At 44.8% G+C, this 27,235-nt stretch overlaps 1 protein-coding gene across 1 annotated transcript in view; it reads left to right on the top strand.

Annotated features, from left to right (window-relative positions):
• ENTREP2 (endosomal transmembrane epsin interactor 2) overlaps positions 1 to 27,235 on the top strand; it is a 526,354-nt gene that overhangs the window by 359,674 nt on the left and 139,445 nt on the right. The gene's annotated exons all lie outside the window — the stretch shown is intronic.

Raw genomic sequence — 27,235 nt, forward strand, 5'->3', positions numbered from 1 at the left:
TGATGAATATTAAATTATAACCATTGGCCATAGGGAATGTCCAGTTTGAATGCCCTGGGAGCCTCCAGATATATCTTGAGGGGCGTATCACAGTATGTGGAGAGAAACACAAGAAATACTCATAGTGTATACCTGTAAAACTAATGCTGATGAAACAATACAAACATAGACAAACCAAAACATATACTGGACAGACAAATAAACTTATTACAAACAAAAATGTAAACACCTAGTAACTAGCTAAAAAAAAACTGGTTTAATAAAACTATGGAAAAAAAGACAATTGTCTAAGTGACCGGGAGTAATAACTCGAAAGGTCACGTCCGGTGGGAGAAAAATTGGAATCCTACTTACGACAAGCAGGATTCCGTACGGCGTTTTGGATAACCTTTATCCTATATGGCTGACTTCCAGCGAATGTCCGTGAAGTCCCTCCGGAGTGCTGGTACTGCCGTCGCATGTACTGCCGCTCCGATACCACCTCTGCCCGTCTCACCGTCTGCCCGTCACCTGTGAGCACACCTGAAATACCTGGTAAATATGTAAGTTTAAATCATTTGAATATGCTATGCATTGTAAATGAGGGTATGTCCCAGGCATGTCAGGTGTGCTCATACAGTAGGTATCTCTACATGTGTAGCATTCTGCTACATCAGACGTTGTTTTTCTCTCGATAAATCTAGTACATATTTTAAGCCAATGGACTTTAGTTTATAACGCCATTAATATCCATAGTGTGGCACTATATAAAAGCATTGCTGCACTATTACAGTAGTGCTATATACAGTGTAACAAAATATAGAAGAATGTGAACTGCAGCTTCTGGAGCGGAAATCAAGCATAGATTACACTATACAGTAATGCAGTAAAGTATTCACACCGCACAATATGAGAAGCTTGAGAACAATGCCTCTTTTTTTATAACATATGCCATGAAAATGGCACTATCACGTCATAACCAAACCTTCTGTACACCCAGACTGTACCTACTGATAAGCCGAGAAGGACTATGACAATACTGTACCTCATATTGCTTCAAAATCATGTCAGTGTCGACAGGGAAAGGGTTCATTTCATGTTGCCTGACTCCTGGGTAGTGGCTGCTGCTTCCTCTCCTAATTTGTATGCAGTTAAGTCATCTTCTATTTGAGGGGAAAGATTGAAGCCCTAGTCAAATTAATTTATGGGGCTCAAACTTTCTCTAGCAAGGAGAAATTAGTTTCACTGCACATTCAATGGGGCCATTGTAGCAAGAAAAGAGAGGCCTGTAAGTTATATATGGGACGTACAGTATTTATTAAGCACTGAACGTCCATAAGACATCATACAGCAGCGGAACACACCTTATAGCCCATTCAAACCTGCACCATCCAGCACCAGAACACACCTTATAGCCCATTAAAACCTGCACCATCCAGTACCAGAACACACCTTACAGACCATTAAAACCTGCACCATCTAGGACCAGAACACACCTTACAGACCATTCAAACCTGCACCATCCAGCACCAGAACACACCTTATAGCCCATTAAAACCTGCACCATCCAGCACCAGAACACACCTTACAGACCATTCAAATCTGCACCATCCAGCACCAGAACACACCTTATAGCCCATTCTGCCTGCACTATCCAGCACCAGAACACACCTTACAGCCCATTCAAACCTGCTTCAACTCATTGTCACAATTAAAGAGCAAACGGGGATTCTGGGTAATGGGCATCCATGAGTGCATCACTTTATATCTTTCTATTTGTGTACAACAAACACATATCCTACTGTACTGGCATATCAGAGAAACCCTTTTGCATACAGGCTCAGTACCACTACATTTAAGACACTATAACCAACGTAGAGTGATAATGATTAGTGTTGACAAGTGATTCAAGTTGTTCCATCTACCTAGATGATTAAATGAAATCAATATGCTGCGAGTCTGTCTTTCCTGTGCTGAAGACATTTGTTAGCAATATTCATTTGAATGGAGTTGAACTACTTCCCACTCCCAGCATAGAGTAAACCAGGGTTGTGCAAACTGGGAGGCGTGCCCCCCAGGGGGGGCGCACGATTCTCTGCAGGGGGGGGAGAGGCGGTTACAGAGGCCCTGCACGCTTCCCGAAGGCACTTAAATTAAATGCCTGGGGAGCGGCGAAGGCCTCTGTAACTTCACTGACCTGGGTTCAGGCGGTTTCTGGCAACGCCATGGCAACGTGACATTGTGACGTCAGAAAGCCGGAGCCAAGGTAAGTAGGTGGGCGCGAGGAGGGGGGGGGGGACACAACCGGCAGGGGGGCACAGACGGAAAAGATTGCGCACCCCTGGAGTAAACTATTTTGCAACATACTTCTACTTTAACCCATAGCTTATGTTGTATTGAACCACAGAGAAATACTGTAGCATATTTCTTAAGGGCAAAGGCAGAGAAGCATGTTACAGCTATATGCAGTATACTCTGAGATTCAGATTTGCCTGTCTCTATTCAATATGCCACGAAGCTATCTTCCCCGTGCTAAAGAAGATTGTAGTTCCTTCCACATGAATGGAGATGAAATATTCGCCAACACTGGAAAAAGGATGCACAGCGTATTGAAAAGGGGCTTACAGTTCCTGAGGGGTCTCTCGGTCGGTTGCTTGGATTAAGTTCTGCCTATTGCTTTGATCCATTTACTATTCTAGAAGCCATTCTCTGGGGACGCTGGTAGCGAGTTGTGTACTCACACTCTACATGGTCAAGTCTGCAGTGTACACTACTACTTTTTTTTAACAATGCCTAAATTGTTGCAGATTTCTGTCCCATCTCTTGATGTGAAAACAGAGCATTTTTATGCAATGAATAGATTCTTAAAGGAGCAATCAAGCAATATCTAAGGTTTCTGTTGTTGTTTTTTTTTAAGCCACCTACCCAGCAGTGAAATATCGTTGTAATACTTTCCTGCTTGTGATAATTAGTGTCCAATATTCATAGCAGTTTTAGCTGTTAACTGTAACAATAGATAATGTTACCTTAATAATATAAGAATACATTGTAGCTGCTGAGTTACACTGATTGAAGGATTGATTTTGAACAGGATTTTGCTGATCGATTACTGGAGAACGAATCAATCGACAGTTTAGGTAATTATTATATATATTTTTTAAGCTGCAAGGATTGCCTCTTTAACTTTCTTTTCTGCATTACACATACTGTACGGTGGATTTCTCAGTGAAGAAAGGTTTGGCATTCACACATACTATAGTACTGAGAAATTCATTTGAAATTTCCACTTGTAATGCATTGATATTGAAAGGTTGTTGCAAGCAACTGAGTGTCTTAAATAATAAAAATTATGCAGGACATCTCAATAAATTTTTATCAGTAGACATCATTTTTTTTAGTTGACCAAGGAAAGCTAGAATATACTACATACTGTATTGTTATGTGTGTAAATTATGTCACTCACGTTTTGCCCTCAGGGTACTTTGTATAACATTTTTTTAAAATGCAGGTAATTTATTGCTGAAATTAAGTCAGTTGAGACTACAAACTGCTCTTGTATGCATAGTTTAGAAACTCAATAAGAGAAAATAAAATTCAGAAAGAAGGGAAAACTGGATTTTAAAGACAGGTTTTTTTTTAAATATTTTGTTAGGCTTGTCTGCTTCCTGATGAATGTCCCTTGTTGACTGTACTGTATATTAGCTGATCAGTATAAGATACGATACAGTATTCAAGCTGCCGTTCAAGCAATATCCTACATGTGTGAGAGGTTTTTGTTTTTTTTAATAAATCAGGTCTGTACTTTTGAGAAAATACTTGTAGTATTTAAAAAAAAAATACCTTTACAAAATCACATCCCCTTCCTCTACTGAAACAAGCTCTGGCACCCCCCTTTTTGAGCCCTGCCCTCTCTCAGCAGTGAACCAATTGTATCTAGTGACTGCCTGGTCACATGATCTTCCCCACAGAACTTTCCATCTTTGGTCCTCTTCTGCACTGACAGCCATTTTGTGAACCCCTGAGCCGAATCTTCACCGATCGATCACAGGAGAACGGATGGATCGGCAACTTAGCTAATTACTTATCATTGTGTGGATTGTATTGATGCACATATTGAATGAAATATATATATATATATATATATATATATATTAAACGGCAGCTTGAACTGCTGCTTTAAGGTCTCACTATGTTGAATAGTAGTGCAGGCTCACTTAGTCTAGCAATATATTTCTGACTTTGAAGCAACTTCTGCATTACCCCAAACCCAGTCAACTAATTTTTATGCCATACGATAAGCTGCAGACAAGGATTCTGGGTAGTGACTGCAAATAGGCATCCTGTGAGTCTGTTTCAGCTCGGTGACACTTTTAGAGTGGAAAGTTTAACTTTTCACTTCGCGCCCCCCTATCTGCCCTTCACCTGACCTGCGCCCCCCCCCCCACTTACATGCTCTCGGGCTTTGCAGCGTCATATGACGTCACCACGTCATGGGACGCTTTGCCATTTAAATGGATTCATGGCGACGCGTCACCGAAGAGCCGGCTGAGAGCAGATAAGGAACGTTGCAGAGGCCTCACGCCTCCCCCAACATTTGATTTATATGCCTGGAGGAACAGTGTGGGGCCTCTGCAACCACCGCACCCCACCTAGAAAATTCTGCACCCCCCAGTTTGCGCACCCCTGCTCTAAGCAACTGTGATCATCCACAGTGTAAACAGCACTGACAAAGAGAGACCTCAAGGAGCAGCGTGATCAATTCTATCTGAACCGCACTTGTTCTACCTAAGACCGACTTATCATTGCTGGATGGTGAGATCAATGATAAGCCAATAAGCTTTAGGATCCTCTGAATACTATTACCACCAGGCGAAAAATACAGTTCTGATTTACAGATGAAGCCGACGTTATTGCAGCCACCGACTGGCGTGTGCCAGCAAGTACATTAGCATGATAGCCCCACCTCTTTTGCACCCACAGCTAATCCTTTTAAATGATGTCTGCAATGGGCCGGTTGGAGTAATAAAGGCTGCTATACCTGTGTGTTTTGTATTCTGTATCCTTACTGTACCTCTGTATGAGCAGACAGGCTTTTGACTTGTTCTCTCCATTCTTTTGTGAATGTCATTGTTGAACATGATGTACAGTGGGTAGCGCTGAAACTAAATATATTGGCTCCGCATCTGTGATTGCCACATCGATAAAGCAGTCATTTTCATTTCTTACTACTTTCGGGGCCAGGCTGAATTCTTTTTCTAAGTAATTCAAAGTGGATTTTACCCTCTCCCCTCCTAAAATTAACAAAGTACATTGCAGAAGGATGTCTATACAATCGTTCCTTCTTACAGAAAACATAATTAAAGAGAAAGTTACACTGATATATCCATAATTTGTGTCTCGGGACACTTAGGCTGCGCTTATAGTGCCGGCGACGCGACCTATAACATCACCCGTCGCTGTCGCCATTGCGATAGTTGTAATTCAAGTTTAGGCGATGTTGCTGGCTACAAGGCCAGTGACGTCAGAAAAGGGGGAAGGCAGAGAGACGGAGAAGCTCTCTGATTGGCCACAAGGAGAGACCGTCGCCGAAAAAATCAAATAACAGTGACTACCAGATTGGTACTATAAGTGCCGACGACGATATCTATATAGATATATACATTGCGTCGCCATCACCGGCACTATAAGCGCAACCTTAGATATCTATTTACAGATATATAGAAATGTGTTTTGTTGGATAGAGAATACTGAGCACACATTTTTTGTGGATGCTTGTGGATCAGCTCCGGACTATACTTTGTGGGCTTGACCACACACCCATCTACATATAATATACATATAATATATTTGTCGTATTAGAGAAAAAAGTACGCAGTACTGTATATAGCTGCAGAGCATAATGCTACCTATAATATTCATCTTCTCTATCGTACGCCCCCTTTTGGCTCCTAACACTCTTTAAGGTCATTCTTCACACTACAAAATTTCTATTGTTGTGTGAAGATTATTACAGTGTATAATGGTAGAGTTGGGTTGATATTTATCATTCTTGAAGGGTATTGTTACATATTATAGTACATAGCATTAAAGGGGTGGTGCACATTTAATCTTTACAGGACTCTACAGGGAATGTCATAAGATCCGGCACACTAATGATTCCTTTTAAGTCCCCTGAATGTTACAAGGTTTTGCTTGTGTCTTTGGCTGATCTGTCTCTCGGAAATCTATCATGGAAGCGATCGAAACTGCAATAGCTACAAAGGGCCCGGAAGCCTGAATGTGGCCACAGATATTCTGGCAGGGAAATAGCTTTTAATTATAGTATATATCAATATCTCCAAACCCAAACAGTCCCTGCACACTCAAACCCCAAATCCACCACAACATATACAGCTCAACCCCCTTATAACGCTGTGCTTGGGGTCCAAACAATCACATCGCATTAGAAATGATGTACAATTGTATGCATTGTACAATAAAGTATTTAAGATATTAATAATCGTGTTGTAAAGTATTCATAAATACGAAAATTGGGAGCCACGCGTGCATCGAATTATAAGTGGATCCGTGTTGTAACGGATCGCGCTATAATGGGGTTGAGCTGAATATTTGTGTCAAATAAGAGTGCTACTGAAATATAACAAAAGACTAAAAGCCTCCATTATGACAAATTATAGAGTTAAATACTTATCTGTTTTTCTTTTGATTAGTTCAGTTCCTTGGGCAATGCATTTGAAGCTTTCAAACCATACCCTTTGTGCTTTTTGTTATACAGTATATCAGTATCTCCTCAGAAATAGATAGAAATAACATATAATCAGTATTTCAGTATTCCTTCTTGTTATAAACTGAACATGCAGCATGTAAAGTAGTATTAAGTATGACCATGGTCTCTACGGCTTACAGTGTCTACTATTTACAATAGTAATGATTAGGAAAATGGGTAATTAGAGTTGCTGAATTATTGCACTAATTGCAGTATAGAAGCCACTACAGTATGCCAGGCAATGCTAACTCCAAAGCTGGCAAGGGTGTGTGTGTTGGGGCAACATCAGATGGCGAGGGGGCCTTTTTTGGATAAACTTTTACAATTTGTAGAAAAAAAAACTTTGAAGGTAGAAATACTCATTATATTCATTTAAAGAGGCGGTAACGTTGTGTTATTGGAATGCTGTCTGGCATTAAATGCACGATGCCAAAGAAGGACAACTACAGTATGAACACACGTGGAATGTTACGACTTCTTTAACGCCGGATTGTGATTGACATAGTGTGCGATCCAACCTGCCAATCCCAATGAGCCCTTTGTGTCTTTCACTGGACCCTCACCCTGCCACAGTGTGACGGCAGTGATCTTCTGTAACTCCCTGAGACAGATTTGATGTGTCTGGTACTGGAGCAGAGGGGCAGACTATCTCGCCATCTGGATACAACAATGTCTGAAAAGCCTGAACATTTAATGTAAGATGTATGCAATTGTACCAAAAACAACTGTATCTTCCTTCCTGACACTTTATCTGTGCTGTAATTGTCAATAACTTCTATAAAATACTGAGAAATGTGTGACCACGAGTTTTAAAATACACTTTTTTTTTTTACTTCACTGTAGCCTTTTAATAGACAATTTAATGATGTTATTCATTGTTAAGCCTGCAATCTCTACTTATAAATTCCTTTGATTTTGACATCCAAATCTCTTGCTGGTTCCTCTTAATGAGCAAAAAGGAATAAGACCTATGTGATGTGTATTTTATCATATTAAATTAGATGTGGCAAAGAACAAAAAGCTCAGGAGTTCATTTGCATGTTCTCTCTAGGGGGCTTATTCTGTAAACTCTGTTAGTGCTTTACTGTGTGTTCTGCACGGAAAGTCCCATTGCAAGCATCAGGAGAATGCACTGGTGTCAGATTTCCTATGGGGTGTGTAATACTCCTGATTGAGCAGGGATAAAAGGCAGGAAGTTGCCAGAGACAGGAAGAGACTGTTTTTCCCCAGAGAGGGGAAGTGAATCTTCTCCAAACCAGGAGGGATGCTGGTTGTTCTGGACTCAAGGACTGCGGGTTCCAGCTGGGACTCACACCCAGGATAAAGATTACTATGGGCTGGACACAGCCTGCTCCCTGGAACTGGCATTCCTGGCTTGCTGAAGGAGCTATATGGGACCCTGTGAAGGAATCCCTGCAACATAGCAAATAAAAACTAAAACTATACTGCTGTGCCTAAAGACTGTTTTGTTTGCATATAATAGTTCATGTTTTGGGGCTGGCAACCAGCTTAGCTGGCGGCCCATTAAATAGGGCTGAAATAGTAAGTTAGTTTCCCTAAAGGGAATAGGTGTTTATTTTATGATTTGGTTTTACTTAAAGGGACAGTGTGCCCATTGTTTAGTGTCTTGTCACTATGGGCTCACCACAAACAAGGCAGGACTGACGTGGGAATAGATAGAAACGCCACCAACAGCCACGAGGTTGCGTCTGCAGTGTAGGTTGGTCGAGGAAGCCGGGTCGGGATTGAAGAGGTACAGATAGTCGATATACTTGCCAGGGTCTGGGTTGGAGATATATGGATCATTGCAGGTACTATTAGCTATGGTCTGGGTTGGAGAGGTGAGAATGGTCGTTGTCCGAGTGCCGAGGTCAGGGTTGGAGAGGTGCAGATTGTCGTAGATAGCCGGGGTCAGGAGTATGGAAGAGCGGAGTCCAAAAGCGAAGCTGGGTCGGTACACAGAGTGAGGAACAGCAACACAAGGCAAGATTGTGGAGGCAGAGAAGAGGTAAACACAAACACAACTATGATTATGCTCAGCCAATGTGCCGGTGGCACAGCTGATCATATATGAAGGAGATGCACCAATGAGAGGAGAGGTGGAGCGGAGGTGCATCCTCAGTGCAAGCAGAGATTGGGTAGTGGTGCAGGAGACAGGTGCTTGCTAAACTGTTGATTAGGTTAGTTGACGCAGAGCTTGTGTGCGCTGTGCACGCATCACATGGGCGCGCCGATGCTGTCAGAGCGTGAGTGCAACCTGGAGGCGGGACCCTCCCCTACAGCACAAGGTAGTGTGCCAGATGCGCGCCTGCGCATAGTGCCACCGGCGGTGGACGGAGCGTTGCATTGAGCGGGACCCCTGCTCATGGATGGAGGTAAGGCGGGAGCGCGCTGAGGGCAGCGTAGCTCCAGCATCCTTACACTTGCGGATAATAAACCACTGCGATTAAGCTTAACCCTCGGTCTAAGCGTGTTTCTTACCCTCTATCTACAGGTCGCTCCGTCACACCGCCATTACCCCTACTTGTCAGTAATACATCTATATTATGGTTGTATACAGTATATATCTGTATTGTAAGCCTGGTTCCAGCACTTCAGGGACAAGGGGTTAATGGTATGTTCAGGAGAAATGTTGCAAAGTTATCTGTTACCGTTCCATGTAAAATTCTTCATGTAACTTTTTGTTGTTGTTGCATTTCTACTCACCAATCAGGGGCTGGGTCATATTGAAGACACCTGGCCTCAACTCTTTTTTTTTATGCAACCATGTTGCAGCATGGTGTATAAAAGATAGGGAAGGAGACCCCTGAGGCTGCGGTCCCAGTAATGTCTGTGATACGCGCGCCCGGCGGGGGGGGGGGGGATCGCGTGCACAGCGCTAACCGCGATCTGCGGTCTGACAGGGAGAGAGGGAGCTTGCGACGGGAGGGGGCGTGGTCGGGGATTTGCGGGGGGCGTGGCCATTACGTCACGCGGCTAGTTCGCCCTCGTTGGGTGAACCGCCGGTGGGGGCGTGGCCACGCCTCCGTCGCAGGGTTTGAACTCAATTTCATTGAGTTGAAAAAAAACCTGCAGCACGGCGTGGCTGCACCTTCCGCGTGAAGGTGAGTACCGGGCCCACCCCCATTAAGGGGCGCTGCTTACACGCTTTTTTATTGCCCGTATTTTTCTCCGAAACATTTTGGAAGACTTGCACCTTTTACCCTTTGAGTGCCGGAGGAGTCACAGCATCCGAGTACTACAGCCCCTCTAGCAGTCCGATCACGTGCTGCTTCTGCGAAGAGATCAAGTGATCGTTTCGGCACTGACGTTCTCCTACGCATTGTCTTTATATTGGTCTGAAGGTTGCATCTGATATTATAGATAAGCCAGTCACTGGTAAAAGTAAAACCGCAATGAAAAACGTCCGTCACAAGAGATCCACATCTGCAGATTGCAATCACTCCTGTGCGTTAGGTTAAAATGGGAAATTGTTGCATTTTAATCACATTTTCAGCTATTTGCATTAATTTACCAGAATAGATCTGAGAAGAGGCTTGTTTTTTTTTGTGACCTTTTGGTATTAATAAAACCACAGTTGCTATCTTATCAGAGGTAATAATTTTTGTAGTACAGTCCTTCTCTTTAGGAGGTCACTTTAATCAGAGCTGTGGTTACTTTTTATTTACGTTAAACCTCTTGGAATAACAGTACTTGCAATTCTCACGGTTAATAGTGTCACCTGCTAATTGTGATTGCACTGATATTTTTTTTCCTTTACATAATGACTCATTAGGATACATTCTGTCTAAATGATACATGTAATCAGACTAATACTGGCACAGAGGGTTGAGTTAGTGTGGTGATAACCCAATATCATTTTCTGATTTCCCGTTCTATATTTGGAGTAATGCTCCCTTTTTGATGTGCATGCGTTGTCTAAGGGTGCAGTGCCACTTGAAACCACAATGAATGGTCATTTTGGCCATATTTAATAAGCATTGCATACTGTAAGACACCTTCGCGCGCTGGACTATTATGGGCCTTATGGCCCATTTACTTCAATGAGTCATAAGGTGTTTTATGGAATATCACTGCTTAGTAATATGTCCCTTTATGTTTAATCGTGATAGTTGATGCCTTTTTGTTTATATAATAATAATTGTTTGTTCTTGTATAGCGCTGCTAGTTTTACAGAATGCTTTACAGAGACATTTTGCAGGCACAGGTCCTTGCCCCGTGGAGCTTACAATCTGTTTTTTGTGCCTGAGGCACAGGGAGGTAAAGTGATTTGCCCAAGGTCACAAGGAGCCGACACCGGGAATTGAACCAGGTTCCCCTGCTTCAGACTCAGTGCTAGTCAGTGTCTTTACTCACTTAGCCGCTCCTTCTCCCTTTATATGCAAAATCTGACAAGAATTTAAAAAGTTTTCTTGGACATGTTTGGAAATATTGTAAAATCGAACTCAGAATTCAGAAAATGAAAAGTAGATGTCGTTTTCCTGCAGGAGACACATTTTGGTATAGAGGAACCTCCAAACACCGTTTAGGGGGCCATAGCCCACCGTGTTTTATTCATCGTTTTCTAATTAAAAAAAGAGGGGTAGCTATCCTAATAAAGCAGGACATACTGTTTCAGACCCTAGAGATTAGGAGAGATCAAAAAGGGAGATTCCTAGTGGTTCATAGCCATCTCACAGGATTACATATAAGTTTAGTGAATATACAGTATACGCACCCAATGAGCGACAAGTAGAGTTTTTAAAGGCCACATTAGAGGCTATAGGAGAAATCCATGAACACTCTATGATTATAGGATGAGACTTCAACATGGTACAGGACCCAGAGGTAGATACAACTACACACCCAGAGCAGTCACACTCCATAATAACATTCTGTATAACATGGCAAAGACATTTAGAGGGATAACAAAAGAACTTTGCTTAATAGACACCTGGCGCCACTTCCACAAAGGTCAAAGATTATTCCTTTTACTCGCTCCCACAAAATTAGTGCTCAAGAATTGATAATATTTTCGCGACTCCTATCATCTTGGAAGTATTGGTACACTCTGATATAGGGCCTATAACGTGATCAGATCATGCTCCAGAGGAGAAGGAGCGGCTCAGTGAGTAAAGACACTGACGGGCACTGAGTTTGAAGCAGGGGAACCTGGTTTAATTCCTGGTATCGGCTTCTTGTGACCTTGGGCAAGTCATTTTACCTGTGCCTCAGACACCAAAAACATAGATTTTAAGCTCCACAGGGCAGGGACCTGTGCCTGCAAAATGTCTGTGCGGCCGCACGGCAGCGGGCCACCAGTCCCTTTCCTCCAGTCTGGAGGTCCCCGCTGGTTCCTGCCGACGTGGCTGACTGCGTGCTGTGACGTGTCAGCCGGCCGATGCTGCAATCTCCTAGTGATTTGCAGCTCTGACACGTCACGTGGTGTGGTAGTCAACCAATGAGGGAAGGAGCTACGGAAGGGAGGCGGCTTGGGAGGGGCGAAGGGAAGGAGCTGCGGGGGAAAAGTGTGTATGTATGTGTAACTGTTTTTCTGGACCCCCCTTGACCCACCCAATCTCAGATTGGCCCCTGTGGTCTACCCGGTCCCCATTACATGGTTGTGTATGGTGGTGCACCTGTTGGCTACAGGACTCCTGAATCCCCCGCATGATGTTAGTGGGGATATCAGCAAGACAGGTAGCTGAGGTAGTGTGCTTGAGTCCTACCTATATCCAGTGCAGCGCCTCCACCTCATCAGGATCTCTCCGTCCGCAGGGGGATGTATCTGATGAGGACCTCCTTTGTGGTGCCTCCTTCTGTGCAATGACTCCACGCATACACAGCAAGGGTCTGTTGAATCTGGGCATCTTTATTTGCATGGTGTAGGCAAACTGCCCCTCGCAGCGATCAGCTCAGCCGCTCATTCTTTTACAGTACTGTCTTTCAGAAGATTCTGCCCTCCCAATGGAGTTGGATCACCTCTCCCCTCAGGGAGATCACCACCTGTGCCAGGTCCCTGGACACAGTGTAGACTCTCTCTTTGTACCTGCCAGCCTTTCTGCTGCAGACCTTGATTTCCTTAACTTATCACTAAAGTACCACACTCTTGAACCACTACTTGAACCTGAACACTAACTTTGGGCAGTGCTGTGTCTTATATAACTTAGGGAATAGCCACACCTCTTATGTCACTAACAGTGGACTCAGAGTATGTTACCACCCCCTTTGAATACATATGACACCTCACCAGGGTGTGAGGGCAAACCTCCATGATTGATGCTGGCAATCCTGTATATTTGCCAGGCTTACTGCCAGCATGAGAGAGAACTGTTTACCATTTTTAAACATGGCTACATTCTCCCCTTGGTGAATCCCAACATCCCGTCTGGGACCTAAATTTGTCAGATCTTCCTCCAGGCAGCACTGCAAAACACAACAATACATGATATAACATTATACAGTTCTCTCATGAAACGCGTTGGTGGGGGGGGCTCAGCACCCCACAATGTTGTTGTAATCTTTTTGTAGTATCCATTAAACTTTTGTATGGGAACTAGCTCTCTTTACTAATCTTTATTTGCTGATCCTGTGTGGCTGCCAGTGCCTGCTTTTTCCCATCTGCAAACTTTCAGGACCATAGAAAAAACGGATGCACACCCCCCTCAAGTGGATGAAGATACATCTACAGGGATGAGAAGGAGGACAAGCTGACTCTGAGTGAGTAATTATTTCAATCTACCATCTCACTATTTGGATATTTTCTGGTTAATCTCCATTCCGACATTTATATGCTGGTTCACATATATGTGAGGTCCCTTACTGCAGTGATTGTGGGGACCCTAGTCCGCTAGTCGGTTTATTATTGGAGCTATATCAGCAGCTTTCACCTATTCTACTTGGGCTTATTCAGCCATTCAACCACAGGGGGGTTGCACCACAGGATTCTCCTATCAAGATATATTTTTTGTCTTAAAAGGCTTTTTTTTGTAGCACCACACATTTGCTATTTTATCTCATGATTAACCAACATGTACAGTGCCTGCTGACCAGCAGACTGCACTGCTCCTAAGGAGAAGCCCCAGTATCTTCCTAATAATAGTGACTGGGATCTGGCTTCTTTACCTCCCTGCCCGCAATGTCCTTGACTGTGACACTATATTCCCTGGGTGGCCCACTCTCTGGCCTGTACTCTACCCTGTGCATGTAAACATTGCGCCCAATGCTCCACACCCTCATTAATTGAGTTACCCTCTCCTCCATCTTGTACCCAGCGTACCCACCACCGTTGGTCATTATGTATTCCTCAATGGTTTCCCTCAACCAGCCGTCCCTCGCATCCTCGATCTCCTGCATCAAGGGCTCTGGTACATAGGGATACTCTAACCCGTGGGACTTCTTGTATCTGGTAACTATGGCCCTCTCAGCCCGGCTGGACCTGATCAATCTGGTGTTACCTGCCCTGCCTGGCAGCACCCATGACAATGGTTCATCTGGTTCTACGGGGTCCCTGAATCTGGCTGTCCCCTTGGGATCCACTACCCCTGTGTGAATGTCGTGCCACCTAAGCCTAAGGTCTTCTAGCCGTTCCTCCTCTGTGAACTCCCCTACTCCCCACCAGTAGTCTACTACCCCTTCTCTCCTTAAAATAAACTTAGTACGGTCCAGCCAGGCCTCGTACCCCTCAAACAGTGGTGCCCACCACCGGGTCTCTCTCTCTCTCTCTTGCTCCAGTACCGCTACCGAACCCTCACTATCCTCCAGTTCTCCCCCGGAGGATATCCCCGAGGTACCAGTAGATTGGGAAGTCGACCCTAACCTTTTGGGCCTACTGGTGACACTTGTGGTACTGGTACACTCGCTGGAACAAGACACTTGTCGTGTGTACACTCCCCCTCCCGACCCATCATCCGATGTAAAGCACTCGCCCCAGTCCAAGTTCTCCCCAGTCCGTTCATCCGAATTAGATCGGGCCTCCCCAGACAACCCTTGGCTGGATTGGGACCCATTGGAAAAGGTGACAGGGGCAGGGGCTTTAACTATGGCTGGTGGTTGGGCATAGGGAAGTACTACCGGCATCCTCGGGGCTATGACCCGCAACTTCTCGCTACCTTGCCCGGTGCCATCGGACTGGCCTTCCGGTTCTCCCGTCTCACTGCTCCCAGGCTTCCGCAGGGCCTGCCAGCTCTTTCCGGATCCAGGCAATCTGGTACAGCTGGTTGGTTGCGAGGACGCGGCCATCTTCCATCCGGCTCCGCTGTGCCCGCCGGATGTGACATCGTTGATCTCGCAGAACTCGCCGCCGCCATCTTGGGTTGGGCTCCCCACGGAACCTCTTCCTCCAGAACGACATCCGCCGCCGGAAGTGATGGTCCTACTCTCCGCTCCGCTCCGCTCGGGCCTGGGCTAGGCCTGCCTCCGCTGTTGCCACCACTGGCGCCTGTGGAGGGTAGGGATGTAGCTCACCGCTCCATCGGCTCGGGATGGGATCTTCTCCTCCGGCTGCTCCGCCAGTCACCACGGCCGTGGGACTCCGCCTCTCCAGTTGCCTCTGCACAGGCGACTTGAGACTCCGCTCCGCAGCAACACAGGTGAGTGCTGTTTCTTCCACAGCACCGCTGTAGTGGTGTGCCGGTAGGCGCATCACCACCGTCGTCGGGGTCGCTTGTTCCTCGTCCGAGGAGCCGAACTCAACCCAGGGAGTGGCACTCCCATCGGGGACCGATGGTGAGGTTCTCGGTTCTCCCCTCGCTTGTAGGCCCCTTTCTCTTCCGGCTCCGTTTTAATCAATAGGAGTGATCCCCAGGTACCGGGATCAACTGGTTCTTTCCAGGCCACACGCGGGGCTTCAGCCGTCAGCATGGCTGTGTCCGCTCCCGCCTCCACGGTCTGTCCAGGTATGAATGACTGCACGGCCCATAAGTAGTGGATGCCACACTGGGGGCACCTGGCCGTTGTGCTGACCGCACCACCCGGCAGCCGGCACTGCATACATAGGCATTTAATTATTCGTTTACCACCCGCCATGAGCACCAGGAAGCCTCCCGGTGCAGAGTAGGGGTGCGCAGAGATGTCCATTTCCTTCTCGGCTTGGCTAGCCATGTTGATGACAGGAGACACTTTTTGCAGTGGTCTTTCCTGTTCTTTAGCTCCTCGCAACTGAAGGGCAGGGGTCGGTTTAGTAACTCCTCCCCCATCTAGCTCCATCCTCATTTGGCACAGCTGGAAACCACTCCCCCTGGTTGATATTAGGGGAGGGTCCCACAAGTTTACAGGGTGACCCAGCACTGGCGCTGAGCCTGTCACTGTCCATGAGGGCGCGGCCACAGCTTTCGCGCCATACCCCCCAGCAAGGTGGGGTTCTCCTTTTGGCGCCAATCCCGGCCAACTGTTTGCAACTTTTGCATTTTCCGAATGTTCTGCACTCGGCCCACGCGGTCTCCCAGGGAAGCAAGAGCCGCCATCTTGGTTTGCACGGCCGTTCACAATTGCAATTGAGGTGGATCTTTGCATAGGCATCGCCGTCTGGCGAACAGATTCTCCGTTCCTTCCACACACAACCACAATGTCCTCAACACTGTCCTCCAGGGTAGCACCCCGCGGTCCTATGCAGGACCAAAACGGCGCGGCCACAGCCTTGGCGCCACTCCACAGCATGCTTGCAAAAGTCCCTTCTGCCGCTTGCTCTTCAGTGGAACGCACACCATGTGCGCTCCCTCCATCTGTCTCCGTCCGCCATTTTGGACTTTCCGCGCCACGCGGATCCTCCATTCTTGCGGTCGCCATCTTTTCACGGTATTTGTTTCTGTTATCACACATGGAGCTCCTCTCTGCGGGGCAGCTGCCATACCGATGCAATAAAGAATGCCCGATGCACCACCTGTGTACCTGATGTATGTCTGACTCGTGTTGCACTACCTCAGGCTAGACTCACTCTCTCTGTGTATGCTGTGTCCTCCTCCCTCCAGTCTGTGCTCTGTGGTCAGTGGTCTGGAACTGGCTAGAGTACTCTGGCTTCTCCATGCAGTACTAGGGTGTCTACCTTCTGTTGGCCAGCCTAGCGCAGACCCTCTCCAGAATTCCTGACCTCGTTAACAGGCTATCCCTTTAGGCATCCTACCAACTAGCTGCCTCAAGGTGACTAGGACAGCTATAGCCCTGTCTCTAGACCCACCTAACCCCTCTCAGGATCCTAGGTCGTCCCTGCGAGCTGACAAATCCATCAGCCCCCTGGCTACCCCTAGGCTCCATCTCCATCCACAGCACTGACTGGCAGCATACACTCTCCCTGTTTCCTAGTGTGCCTAGCAAAAGCCTGTCCTGTTGATAGGTCTCTCAGCAGCGCCTCCAAATGTAACGGTTTTTCTGGACCCCCCTTGACCCACCCAATCTCAGATTGGCCCCTGTGGTCTACCCGGTTCCCATTACATGGTTGTGTCTGGTGGTGCACCTGTTGGCTACAGGACTCCTGAGTCTCCCGCATGATGTTAGTAGGGATATCAGCAAGACAGGCAGCTGAGGTAGTGTGCTTGAGTCCTACCTATATCCAGTGCCGCACCTCTACCTCATCAGGATCTCTGCGTCCGCAGGGGGATGTATCTGATGAGGACCTCCTCTGTGGTGCCTCCTTCTGTGCAATGACTCCACACATACACAGCAAGGGTCTGTTGAATCTGGGCATTTTTATTTGCATGGTGTAGGCAAACTTCCCCTCACAGCGATCAGCTCAGCCGCTCATTCTTTTACAGTACTGTCTTTCAGAAGATTCTGCCCTCCCAATGGAGTTGGATCACCTCTCCCCTCAGGGAGATCACCACCTGTGCCAGGTCCCTGGACACAGTGTAGACTCTCTCTTTGTACCTGCCAACCTTACTGCTGCAGACCTTGATTTCCTTAACTTATCACTAAAGTACCACACTCTTGAACCACTACTTGAACCTGAACACTAACTTTGGGCAGTGCTGTGTCTTATATAACTTAGGGAATAGCCACACCTCTTATGTCACTAACAGTGGACTCAGAGTATGTTACCACCCCCTTTGAATACATATGACACCTCACCAGGGTGTGAGGGCAAACCTCCATGATTGATGCTGGCAATCCTGTATATTTACCAGGCTTACTGCCAGCATGAGAGAGAACTGTATACCATTTTTAAACATGGCTACATATGTATGTGTGTATGTATGTGTTATGTGTGGGCTGTGGGGGGGGACGGGGATGTTACCACGGTCTCATCTCAGACCTGGCAAAGTTTTTGACAGTCAAACCACGCCCCCTCCCGCTCCCTACAGACCGCATATAGCGGTCAAGTGCTTCTTCACGCGCCGCCTGTCTGCAGTGCGGGCGCGTGGTCTGAGGCAGCGGGACCTTAACCTAACATAGAGTAGACATGCATAACAGGCATATTTACCAAGCAGGCACCTTCTGACTATAGAAGACACTTCACAGCCCTTTCAAGCCAAACGTATTTATTTATAAAATGTTTTACCAGGAAGTAATACTGTACATTGAGAGTTACCTCTCGTTTTCATGTGTGTCCTGGGAACAGAGTTATAACAATACATGATTAAATTAAATGAACTGGGTTATACGTTCAATTAACAGACATTTCATGGACAGATAGAGTTGGAAAATTGGGTGAAGGGGATATAAGGGTTGGAGAGTTTTAGATTGAAATACAACAAAAGGTACCGTATGGCAGAAGTCTGCTCTGTGAATATGGACCAATATGTTTTCATTCTCAAAGGGAGGAGGATCAAGAAGAATCCTCCTTCTTCCAAGTCACATTGATCAATGGAAATTAACAACCCAAAAAAGTCAAAATATATACTTTTTATGTTTGTCTAATTTTGGCTTTTCTACAAAAAGGTACAGTAACAGGTAATAAGGTCTGACCCAATAAACCTACAAATGACTTTGCATGTAGTTCATTTTGGCCCCATGTGGGATTTTTAGGAAGATCCTATAAAACCGGTGTGTGTGTGTTTTCTCTCTAGCACACACACTGTGATGCTCACATTTTTTTTTGTCTTTGTGCAGAAGAAGCAACTTTAGCTCAGTTTTTAGACTAAAATGACTGCCGGCAAGTGTGCGGGCTAGTTTATCATAAATGAAAACATTGGGGGAACGACATCATAATTGATGGCCGGTGGTGTGGCTGGTACAGTATGTTGCCTGCAACCATTTTAAAGCTGCAGTTCAGCCAATATCCTGCATGTGTGTTTTTTTTAATAAATCAGTTCTGTCATAAGAAAAAATACTTTTAGCATTTTCTGTTTTAAAAAAAACAACTTTGAAAGACCAATTTTCTTGTATTCTATTTTAACAGCCATTTGCTAAGGCACTGCCCCTTCATGTCCTGTCACAAGCCCTGGCACACCCCTTTGTCAGCCCTGCCCTCCCTCTACCACATGTCAGTGCAGGAGTGCTCATGAATATTCATGAGCTTCCACTGAGAGACAGAAGCAGAAGAAAAACAGATCCCTTCACTAATTATGTCACCAAATTTCGCCGATCAATACATGGAGAAAGAATTGACCGGCAGCTATACAGTTCTTTAGGTAATTAGAGATTGCACACATGAAACTATTGAAGTAAAAAAATAAATAAATAAAAAAAAAAAAGACTGAACTGCAGCTTTAACATCCAGAAAAGAGCAAAAGTCAAGTTCTTCATATTGAACCAGGGCCTCCTGGTGCTGTAATTAAGGCAGCTACACACTGTTAGGCCTCCGCTGTGCGCGATTGTGTAAAGATAAAGAAGTGAAGAAATACCAATAAGGGGTTTTACTGAGTGTAAATCGCATAAAACAGGAATTTTTACACACAATATTTGATAACTAATAAACATAGAAATTAGTCTAGAGATGATTGAGTCTGTGTTGTTTTAAGATGAATGCTTCCCCCCCCCCCCCAACGATCCAAGCAAAACGAATCCCGCAGCTCAGATATGTGCACTGGACCCGAACTCGAACTAAAAACGAAGTAAAACTGGTCTTTCCCTCGCCTGCCGCATTGGCATTTTTCGTCAGCAGGGTAAGGGAGAGTGCGAGGCAAATACATATATTAATTACAATTAAATTATATAGTATACAAGACAGATATACAGTAGAACAGTGTAATTATTTGGCAGACATGCCACCCACCATCTATCTGTCTCATTCAATCAGTTCAAGACGAGTTGCGTTCGATTTGGTTACCTGGGACTGGATATTATTCGTTCTATTATATTTTCACCATGATCTGATCTGTCTCACACACACACAGAGACGCACGCACAGAGGCGCACACACAGAGGCGCGCGCACACACAGAGGTGCACACACAGAGACGCACACACAGAGACACACAAACACACAGAGCTGCACATACACACACACACAGACACACAGACACATGCAAACGAGGAATTCCCAGTTACTATACAAATAGAAGTGCAAATAGGTAAAACATGCGTTCTAAGTCAAACTTCATTGCATTTTGGCACTGAAATTGTGTTTTGATTTTTAATTAAAAACATCACCATCACAAATACAATTTCTGTGACAAAACCCAAAGAAGTTCACTTAAAATGCACGTGATCTGCACACACACACTTTTTTAAAAAGTTACTGTTGGTTGTGAACATGGGGAGCTGAGACTTGGGGTGGGGGTCCCTCTGGCTGCTCGCTTTTGTCTGATGTCACTGTATATTCAACAAGAGTTTGCACATCCAGGCACCCCCTCTCTCACCTGCTCTTACCTTTATATGCTCCCTGATGAGGACAGGGTGGGGTAAGGGTAAAGTAAATATGGGATTGATAAACAATCCCACATTCAGAGGCTCCTAAAAATTTAATCTGCAATGAATTTCCAAAGAAATGAAAGCTGCCACATATTTGCTATTAGCATTGTTAGATTAGTTTAAGGAACTGAATTAGGCAGTTTAATTATTTACTGTACACAAGGTTGTATTTTATCTGGCTACATGGGATTGCACCTTAAGTGTTAAATTCCTTCTGTGTATGAAGTATATACACCTTACAGTATTTTCTTGCACGTATTTTTATAGCTTTGTCACTGCTACTATAATAGTGCATGAAACATTGTAACGGTCACTGTTTAATGAATTGAGCTGTGCTGTTCATGCACTGTTTTAATGGCTATTCCAATAAAATCGGCACATGACCAATAAACCATTTCACAGGACTAGAGGGTTTCCTCTGCACGGGTGTAACTTTGCTTAGCAGCAGCACAAACTGTTCAAGGCAGTGCGTTAACTCCTCGAACGACCTTTTAATGACTGTGAAGCTAAAAGGCACGCGGTTTATGTGCTTGTTTTGCGTGCTGTTGCTCACAATTTATGGCTGTAGTTTAAACACCAAGAAAACCCCAAACAAAGCAGATAGGGAGAAGAGCGCCAGATAAATATTGGGGAAAGCATTTTTTATGAAGAAAAATAGCTGCAGTACACTTACAATTCAATAAAAGTTTACAAGCGCCGGTACAATCCGCAGACCCCACCAGTCTAGGACATCTGGCCACGGCCGTTATGCCACGACCATAAAACACCTTCCGTGTCGCAGGGCATCTTGCAGCCTCTTCACCTGAACGGGTCATATATACTAAGCCTGCTAGAAGGTGTTCTGTGGAGTAGCACTGCTTAGGGCTTGTTATATAGTGTGTGCGGCCGTGCGCGCGCGCGTGCCTGTTCGAAGGCGCGTGCACGTGCCGCATGCTTTTTGTAAGTATACTGTGAGAGCTGTGAAGGTACCGTGTGTGTGTGTGTGTGTGTGTGTGGTGGTGTGTGTGTGTGTGTGGTGTGTGTGTGTGGTGTGTGTGTGTGTGTGTGTGTGTGTGTAATTTATTATTTATTTTTAAAAAAATTGGTAAAAATAAAATATTTATTAAATTTGTGCAGATACACACATACGAAAAGATGATTTTCGTCTGTGTGCTCCCTGCCGTGTGCGCGCTGCCCTTGTATAGAAGGGCTGACTAACCTCAGCCATCTATAACTGCCGTGCGCGCGCACGGCGTAGCACGCCCCGCCACTATAGAACGGCCCTTACTTAGATGGCCCTTAATCGGTACAACATGTCACTTGCCATTAGTTTATTGATGTCCAAGGTAGGCTTGCACCTTTGAATTATTCATCCAATGTAACATTACAGCACTGGCTGAAGCTCCTCTAATCTAGAACCAACCTTAATGGCAAGATGTTGGTATCATCATAATTGGACAATATTCCAAGAATTGGTGGGTTTGAGTTAGATTCCAAGTCTATAGGGAGAACATTCAAACGTGAAGAAATATACTACTAGATTTCTCTGTTTTCTAATGCTGAAGGGTATTCATTTGTGTAGGCAGAAAATGAAATCCTCCTTTAGAAGCCTGTACTAAGCACTGTACATGAGCAGAATGCCAGATTATTTAAACTCGGCTGCTAATAAAAACTGTCAGTCATAATTAAACATACAGCACTTCAGTAATTTATGTCACTTAAAATCTGGGCATATTCAAACTTCTGTTCATGGCAGCTGCCTATTTTGTTTTTGCAGTCTTGATTTGTATACTGATTTCAAAGGCCCTTGAACCACAGTATCTTATGAAAGAGGCAGAAAAAATCTGTGTGTGTGTGTGTGTAATATATAAAAGTATATACATTACTCTTAACATTTTTGGGGAAAATGGCCTACTCTAAAAAGACACCTGGGAACTGATATAACGTTGTATTGTAGACTTGTAACTTGTTGCATATATTGTACCTTTTGCATGTGAAACTTCTCTGAGTGTAACAACACATGTAGCTAATGAAGTTGCACCTGTTAACAGGCAGCAAGGAGAGAGAGAGAGAGAGAGAGAGAGAGAGAGAGAGAGAGAGAGAGAGAGAGAGAGAGAGAGAGAGAGAGAGAGAGAGAGAGAGAGAGAGAGAGAGAGAGAGAGAGGAGAGAGAGAGAGAGAGAGAGAGAGAGAGAGAGAGAGAGTCAGTCAGTCAGTCTCTGGAGCTGAAACCTGTTTATTTCAGCTCCAGGAACACCCTACTTCTGGAGATACTTTGCTCCGTAGTGGATGCACGTAGCTGGTTTGGCTCAGCAAGCAGGGCTCTCACGTTTGAAGAGCGCAGTCACACGGGCCAATAGAAAGTTGCACCGATGATGTCACGGCTTCTTATTGGCCCACAGGCTGGGAAATATCTGAACAGCAGGCATATTATGAACCTTGGTAGCTTAGGAGAGCAGCTACCAAGACCTAATTCGCAGGCAAGTATCTCCGGAAGTATTGTATTATAATGTAACATGCTTTTTTTGTTTCTATAGCAACCATTTGCAAAGTTACATCCCCTTTCTCTTCTGAAACAGGCTCTGGCACACCCCTTTTTGAGCCCTGCTCTCTGTCTAGCAGTGCACCAATTGTATCTAGGGACTGCCTAGGGAACTTTTCATCTTTGATCCTCTTCTGCTGCACTGACAGCAAAATCTTCACCGAGAACGGATCAATCAGCCACTTAGCTAACTAATTAGAATTCTGTGTATTGTATTGATGCACATATTAAAGGGAAACATTTAAAATAAAAAAAATGGCAACTTAGACTGCTGCTTTAAGTGGGTCATTTGCTGATAAACAGAGGTGGTCCTAAGCCCCTCCGTTCAGATTGGATTAAAAAATAAATAATTGGATGAGTGAGCGAAGTGAAGACTTCGACTAGACTTTGTGACCTCTTTGGTTGTGTGTTTGTGTTTTTATGTTTGTGTGTTCTCTGTCCATAGGGCAAACACCTTGACACCTGTCCATTTTTTGAGGTGGTAAAGTTGTGATCAAAGATCACTTATGTAAGATATAATATAAATTGTAACACTTTTGTATATACTTTTTCTTATATTTGTGCAATACACATCTCAATGTATACACCTTCATCTAGACATGTATCTTATACGCTGACAAGGTGTTGATTAGGACACACTTTTTTTTGAAGCGCACTTTTTTCTCTATTTCACAAATTGTATGTAGCGCACTTTTCCACACCCCCTGGGAGATATGGCGGCTACCGTGTGTGTGGTGCGTTACCTGTGGCTCAAAGGAGGGCTGAGCCTCCGCTGCTGGGAGCCTGGGGTGTGACTGATCTGTCTGAAGCCAGCGCCTCCACCTGTGCGGGATCCTACTATGTGGGATAACCCCGTTACAGGACCCCATGCAATCAAACGCACACTGCTAAGAGCAACAGTTTTACTGTATGCAATAGAACAATCACAATCCCACCAACTAGGCCACGCATAGCCGTACCCTCCAGCACCTTCCCACACTGTGTCCACAACTGGATAGATAGTTCCCCAAAGTCCTGAGGGGCCCTTGGGCACCCAACCACCCTGGTGTCCACAAGTAGCAATTCCCACCCAAGTGTGTGAGTCAGTGCTGCCCCACTTGTGTGTGTACAGTTGGTGCACTTGTACCTGCCAGGTGTTCCGGCACCCGGTAAAGCAGACGAAGGCCGTACGGTCCCACACCGTCGGCGACGTGTCCGCCTCCGCAGTGGGTGGTGTCTGGCAGGAGTGTCCCACCGGTACAGTCTCGCTCAAGAGGGTGGTCTGGTCCCAGACCACCGAAGCGCCAGTCCGCAGCCGCTTCCTGGCTGTACACCTGAACTAATGGCAATGTACCTGTCTAAGGGGCAAGTCCCTATCGCAACCACAAGCTATGTGGGAGTCGGCACCTAACGGGGATCTTTGGCCTAGTGCAGGGGGCCACTGACACCCTGCACATACACACCCTAACCCTCTGATGTCCCAGCTCCGACTTGCAGGGTCCAAGCGTGCAAATTGTATCTATATCTGTGGTGCAGGGAATCTCAGAGCCCTATTGGCTGCCGTGGCGCACGTGATGCTCAACCCTATGACCTTTGGGGGGCTGTAGTCCCCGTGGAGCCCTCCTTACTGGCCGCCTTATTATTGAGGGACACTGCGCATGCGCGATTAGATGCAAGATGGCACCGCCCTGTGGAATTGGGCCGCCGCGGAGCCACCGGTGCACCAGAGCGCTCCCTGATTGCCCACACTACCTCCACAACCTCCCGGCATTCGCTGGATGCGCGCGCACTCTGCCGCTGGCACCCGCACACTCCCGGAGGTAAGGGGACCCAGGGGGGAACCCTGCTATATGTATAACAACAATCTGTAGACATTTACTTTGACATCTAGCTGGCAGTGATAATTATTCACGGTGCAACAAGTTTTTATTTAGTTTTCCACGGTGTTCACATACTGTAGAAAAAAGGAACACTGGCAATTCCAAGTAGATCCTGCCACAGGTGCACGTCTGTCCAGACATCTGGTTGATATACTATAACTCAAAAATAGAAATCCGGCTCTCCAGTAGACTTGTGAAAAAAGTTATTCACATTTATTTACATAATTACAAGCAATTCATCCACGTTTCAGTCCCCACATGGGGGATAAAAAAATAAATCAGTGATACCTGTGTGCTAAATATGCCCACCACCACACGCCAAGGGAAACGTGTATTGGGTGGAAGAAGACTAGAAAAAGCACTGTCGCTCTCGTGTTAACTATAGTAAGTATTGCTATGTACAGACTTGCCATACACGCTATACACGATGTAGTCTCCTGCTGGTCATCACATTTTATCTGCAGTCCACGGCGAGGCTGTATCTTTCTTCATCGATATTTGAGCATGGTTGCTAGAATAATAGAGCATTCATATTTGACAGTGAGTCGCAAGAACTTTAGAACAGTAATATTACACAAGTGTATATATTCTAATATACAGTTTATTTATGCTTAGTTTCATATATAGTATGGACACTGCTTTTTGTTCCTACTATGATTTAAATGTATTATAATGAAGCGAGATATGTATAATGATGTATAGTCACAATAAGGCTTATTCTATTGTTGTATCACACGTAGCACAGCCCTATTAGGATAATTGCCTAGCAACAGTTGCACTTGGGCTCGTGCAGCCATTTTTGCCGCCCCCTCCATGCCCCCTGCCATGTTTCCCCTGGCATTTGGTGGGCATATTTAGCAGACAGGTATGACTGTTTTTCTATCTTGAAAAATGTCCATACGGGGACCGGAAAGTTGATGAATTGCTTGAGTTATGTAAATAAATTTGAATAACTTTGCTCCACATGTCCACTGGAGAGCCGGATTTCCAATTTTTAAATGTACAGTGTAACTTTTCATAGATCACGGACTTCTTGTGAATAATGAGTTGTGTGGTATTTTTTTGTTTTGAACTTTCAGACCGTTTGTTGCGAATGAGATTGTTACATGGAGGTGTTTGGTAGTTTGTGATATTATTTTAAACGCATTTCTTCTCAAGTCTCAATAATGTGAGAGTTGAGGTGGTATCCAGTATTTACATTTCTGTTTGACTTCAAGACATTGCTCGATTTGTTGTGAGACAATAGCCGCCTTTCTTGAAAACTTTGTTGCCGGTGACTCGACTATCAGCGGAAACTCGGCTTATTTATAGTCTTGTTAAATACCATATTAATTAATGTGAGAATTAATTGTCCAAACATTGCCGTTTTAACTGAAGTTTGCAAATAATAGGACAATTTGATGACATAATGTACTGTATGTTGTTTGAAATGTTTTTTTGCCCGTGTTTCATTCTGTGTTATGAATCTTTGTCTTGTTTGGTTTAATTGCTCAACGATCGTGGTATTAAAGATAGTGTTTCCCTAGTAATAAATACGCAGAGCATGGAGAGTTGCTGCTCAAACCCAGAGTCCTTTGTCTACAATGTTATGAGCACACGTAGCCAATCATGAACGTAGAAACCTTTAATATCATTCTTGATCTGCTTTTTTGATACTGTTTCCCTTTAAGTCAGGGAAACACTGGGGGAATATATATATATATATATATATATATATATATATATATATATATATATATATATATATATATATATATATATATATGTCCAGCAATGCACAACACCATCAAAATCCTAAAGATAGATGCTCGTCCCATATAGTTACCATATTCCACATTCACCAGATTGGCATCTGGCAAAAAGAGACAGCACACTAGATAGTACCAAAAATAGTACTGTATGTATTAAAACATAAGCACCAGAGTGAACCGACATTTCGATCCTCAGAATGGGACCTTCTTCCAGGTATATAGCTAATCTGTATTCACAAAATAAAATATTATATAACAGTCCAGAGAACCAGACACTCACATATGTGTAGATACAGGTGGTATTAGGGTGCAATATTCCAAATGGTGACATCACAACGATAGAGATTTATCTCTTACATGCCCTTTTATTCTGTTCTCTTGTGAGTGCATGTCCAAGATAGTTCTCTTTTTTGATCACGTTCCAAGTTATGGTGGGTGAAAAAGGCAACAGACCTGCCTAAGACATGTGAATGTGCTCACCTGTGATCTTTTTATTTGCTATATATATATATAAAAAGAAATGTATATTTCCGATGGCAGCAATATCGCACAGAAACTCCCACTGCAGTAAATTCGAGTTTCGAGTTCCCATGCCAT

Source organism: Ascaphus truei, chromosome 18 (assembly GCF_040206685.1).
Source record: "Ascaphus truei isolate aAscTru1 chromosome 18, aAscTru1.hap1, whole genome shotgun sequence".
NCBI classification, from domain to species: Eukaryota; Metazoa; Chordata; class Amphibia; order Anura; family Ascaphidae; genus Ascaphus; species Ascaphus truei.